The 5,000-nt window shown below is 51.9% G+C and overlaps 1 non-coding gene across 1 annotated transcript in view; it reads right to left on the reverse strand.

Annotated features, from left to right (window-relative positions):
- The window catches only part of LOC124573922, a 1,910-nt gene extending 1,610 nt beyond the window's left edge, over window positions 1-300 (reverse strand). Inside the window, exon 1 of the ribosomal RNA XR_006972241.1 lies at window positions 1-300. This exon is cut by the window's left edge and continues 1,610 nt beyond it. This is a non-coding gene — a ribosomal RNA (small subunit ribosomal RNA).
- Between the last annotated feature and the right edge of the window lie 4,700 nt (window positions 301-5,000).

Genomic DNA, 5,000 nt, shown 5'->3' on the forward strand with positions numbered 1-5,000 from the left:
GGTACGAGGACCGTGCGATCAGCCCAAAGTTATTCAGAGTCACCAAGGCAAACGGACCGGACGAGCCGACCGATTGGTTTTGATCTAATAAAAGCGTCCCTTCCATCTCTGGTCGGGACTCTGTTTGCATGTATTAGCTCTAGAATTACCACAGTTATCCAAGTAACGTGGGTACGATCTAAGGAACCATAACTGATTTAATGAGCCATTCGCGGTTTCACCTTAATGCGGCTTGTACTGAGACATGCATGGCTTAATCTTTGAGACAAGCATATGACTACTGGCAGGATCAACCAGGGAGCTGCGTCAACTAGAGCTGAGCAGCCGGCCGCCCGGGAGTGTGTCCCGGGGGCCCGCGCGAACACGCAAGCGTCCGCTCAATTATTCTGCAAACAGGAGGAGGCTGAGCTCCCCTGCACAATACACCTCGAAACCCTCTCAGGTCCCGGCGGCGCGCAGCGCCGTCCTAAGTACTTGGTCGGGTTCGAGAGAGGCGCAATCGCCCGGAGTTTGGCGAGTAGACGCTTTAGGTGCGACCACCCGTGCTCCCAACTGAGCTTGCCGCTGCCGACAGAGGCCCGGGAGCGTGCTGTCGTGGCATTGCCGGCGGGAGACAACACGCGCCACCTACGGTGACCGGCAGCTCCAACGCCAGCGCCACAGAAGGACAAAAGCCCCACTTGGGTGCCGAAGCGAACTCTCCCAGCACAGCGCACGCGCCAACACGTCCGCACAGCTGCGATACAAACCACCTGCGAGAACCGCAGAGGCGACCGAGCAGCAGACGGCGTCGCGGCGCCGAGCGCCGGGCGGCGGCGCATCCTCAGCGCACACAGTCCTCAATCGGACCAGCACACTGCAGATGTCCACCGCGCTTCGCACCGGGCCCGCGAGGACCTACTTTGGCCGCACGGCGCCGCGTGCAGGGTGCGCCGGCGCGCAGCTGCGCCGCCTGCCGCCTCCGTCGGCCGGCGCGCCTGCCACTGGCCGCCCCCACCAGCCGGCTGTAGCGCGTGCGCCCACGCACCGCGCGGCCAGCACGCCGGGAGGCCCCCCCTCACCGGCCGGGGACGGTCCCACCCAGCCACCGCCGCGTATCGCTTCACACCCAGATGCCATTCACGTTCGTGGGCATGGTGGGTATCGCTGGAACAACCGGTTGGTAGCTCAACCGATCGTCGCCATCACTGATTCACCTCTAGCGAGAACAACCGCACCACAACGGTTTACCAGTTGTTCATTTGCATAACGTCACCAGCAAACGTAGGCGTCCATCGCCATTTGCAAATTCAACGATTGTTGCATGCCTGTGTCAGGTGTCACGACACACTATGTCTGCCCACATACACGCAACAACATGTGCACGCTTCGCGAACACGTGGAAGGTGGCCCCCGTACGTATGCGATGTCCATTGCGCGAACGACTGTCAACCGGCCTCTGTCGCATGTCGCAGATGTGGAACGCAGTGCACCATGCTATCACGGTGTGTGAGAAGAGACGACTACGTCTGACAACACGCGCCACTACATCAACAGACGGCTCATGCTGATCGCCATCCAGGGCATACCACACTGCAATCCAGCTCTTATAGGGAGACGACACGTAGCTGAGTGCACAACATTTGGACCGCATGGTTCGCCGTTGTTGGCGCAGTCGTTGTACGGTCACATGTACCACGATGTATCATTCAGTACATGAGGACCAATGTGCAGTACAGTGTGTGATTTGGACGTACAACATCAGCGGACAGTTGACACAGGCCGTACCACAGCGTAGGCTAAGTGCTTCGCACATGCGAATGCCAATGAACAACTGCAAATGCCAATGAACAACTGCAAAGGGCATTGAGCATGTACGTCCTGCTGCCATCCACATTACAGTGTATAGCTGCAAGGTGTTTAACATGAAGCGATACACTGGGGACCGGGCAGTGCGAGTAGCAAACTATATTGCGGGGGTTGCAGTTAGGCAACACTACACTAATTTAACGCGTCGTATGACAATTACAGAGCAGGTTAAGGCCCAACGTGTGTTGGGTTAAGGCCCAACGTGTGTTGGGTTAAGGCCCAACGTGTGTTGGGTTAAGGCCCAACGTGTGTTGGGTTAAGGCCCAACGTGTGTTGGGTTAAGGCCCAACGTGTGTTGGGTTAAGGCCCAACGTGTGTTGGGTTAAGGCCCAACGTGTGTTGGGTTAAGGCCCAACGTGTGTTGGGTTAAGGCCCAACGTGTGTTGGGTTAAGGCCCAACGTGTGTTGGGTTAAGGCCCAACGTGTGTTGGGTTAAGGCCCAACGTGTGTTGGGTTAAGGCCCAACGTGTGTTGGGTTAAGGCCCAACGTGTGTTGGGTTACGTTAAGGGGCAATGTGGGTTACGTTAAGGGGCAATGTGGGTTACGTTAAGGGGCAATGTGGGTTACGTTACGGCGCAATATAGGTTACGTTACGGCGCAATATAGGTTACGTTAAGGCGCAATATCGGTTACGTTAAGGCGCAATACAGGTTACGTTAAGGCGCAATACGGGTTACGTTAAGGCGCAATACAGGTTACGTTAAGGCGCAATACAGGTTACGTTAAGGCGCAATACAGGTTACGTTAAGGCGCAATGCAGGTTACGTTAAGGCGCAATGCAGGTTACGTTAAGGCGCAATACAGGTTACGTTAAGGCGCAATACAGGTTACGTTAAGGCGCAATACAGGTTACGTTAAGGCGCAATACAGGTTACGTTAAGGCGCAATACAGGTTACGTTAAGGCGCAATACAGGTTACGTTAAGGCGCAATACAGGTTACGTTAAGGCGCAATACAGGTTACGTTAAGGCGCAATACAGGTTACGTTAAGGCGCAATACAGGTTACGTTAAGGCGCAATACAGGTTACGTTAAGGCGCAATACAGGTTACGTTAAGGCGCAATACAGGTTACGTTAAGGCGCAATACAGGTTACGTTAAGGCGCAATACAGGTTACGTTAAGGCGCAATACAGGTTACGTTAAGGCGCAATACAGGTTACGTTAAGGCGCAATACAGGTTACGTTAAGGCGCAATACAGGTTACGTTAAGGCGCAATACAGGTTAGGTTAAGGCGCAATACAGGTTAGGTTAAGGCGCAATACAGGTTAGGTTAAGGTACGACATAGGTTAGGTTAAGGTACGACATAGGTTAGGTTAAGGTACGACATAGGTTAGGTTAAGGTACGACATAGGTTAGGTTAAGGTACGACATAGGTTAGGTTAAGGTACGACATAGGTTAGGTTAAGGTACGACATAGGTTAGGTTAAGGTACGACATAGGTTAGGTTAAGGTACGACATAGGTTAGGTTAAGGTACGACATAGGTTAGGTTAAGGTACGACATAGGTTAGGTTAAGGTACGACATAGGTTAGGTTAAGGTACGACATAGGTTAGGTTAAGGTACGACATAGGTTAGGTTAAGGTACGACATAGGTTAGGTTAAGGTACGACATAGGTTAGGTTAAGGTACGACATAGGTTAGGTTAAGGTACGACATAGGTTAGGTTAAGGTACGACATAGGTTAGGTTAAGGTACGACATAGGTTAGGTTAAGGTACGACATAGGTTAGGTTAAGGTACGACATAGGTTAGGTTAAGGTACGACATAGGTTAGGTTAAGGTACGACATAGGTTAGGTTAAGGTACGACATAGGTTAGGTTAAGGTACGACATAGGTTAGGTTAAGGTACGACATAGGTTAGGTTAAGGTACGACATAGGTTAGGTTAAGGTACGACATAGGTTAGGTTAAGGTACGACATAGGTTAGGTTAAGGTACGACATAGGTTAGGTTAAGGTACGACATAGGTTAGGTTACGGTACGACATAGGTTAGGTTACGGTACGACATAGGTTAGGTTACGGTACGACATAGGTTAGGTTACGGTACGACATAGGTTAGGTTACGGTACGACATAGGTTAGGTTACGGTACGACATAGGTTAGGTTACGGTACGACATAGGTTAGGTTACGGTACGACATAGGTTAGGTTACGGTACGACATAGGTTAGGTTACGGTACGATATAGGTTAGGTTACGGTACGATATAGGTTAGGTTAAGGTACACATTGTTGTAAGGAAAGGTTTAATGGGGGGCGGGGCGGGGCGGCCGGTTTGTTGATTGTGATTATAGTAAGTGGATGCCTGCGGCATCATCTGATTTGCCACGTCAGGATGCACCTTTGGCTCATGACAGGCGGCGCTCTCATTCCATGCTTGTGGCAGACCTGTGTCTTTCATTCCTGCCATTGTTTGTGTGCTGTGAGAGGAGGCAGTATTGTGATGTTGGGTGCACCCCTGTGTAGGACATGTGTGGGTGTTGGTGGCTTGGCTGAGCAATGGTGGTTGTCGGGTGGGTGGGATATTCTGTTTTCTGAGTGGACCTCCCAGTCTGGTTATGACAGTGTGGATTGTCTAATGTGGCGGAGAGGATGCACTGGGTGTTGTTCCATGCTGGTGCTTACATATTGTCTGTGTGCGTGTTACAGGCAGAGAGTAGTGCGTGATAAGGGTGTGTGGCTGACGTGTGGTTGTGATTGTGAGCAGAGTCTTTCAGCATGTATACGGACAGTTGTATACATTATCTGTATTCTGATGGCTCTATCTATTACTAATCAGCGCCGTGTATACGTTTAATCCGGTTCCAGTCGAAACTGTTGTATCTCTGTACATTAGTGACACGGCGAGCCCGCTATGTAGTTACTCGTCTCGGCAGCTTCCACCGGTGTATGGCAAATGATTATAAGGAATCAGTCTAGTCGTCAATACCGATGGTGTGACGTCACATGTCTGGGGTGGGGGACGCTGCGCCCTTCCGGTGGGTCATGGCCTAGAAAGACTCTTCCCACGCAGGGGGGCGTGGACTGTCATTGACTCTTCCAGGTAATATACTTGCCGTACGTTCTTGCGACTGCGAGTGCAACGCTCACCGGTACCGACATGGATGGAGCGCCTCCTAGCTGACCGCTCAGCATCGGCATTCGTACAGA

The sequence above is a fragment of the Schistocerca americana genome, unplaced genomic scaffold (genome assembly GCF_021461395.2).
Source record: "Schistocerca americana isolate TAMUIC-IGC-003095 unplaced genomic scaffold, iqSchAmer2.1 HiC_scaffold_198, whole genome shotgun sequence".
NCBI classification, from domain to species: Eukaryota; Metazoa; Arthropoda; class Insecta; order Orthoptera; family Acrididae; genus Schistocerca; species Schistocerca americana.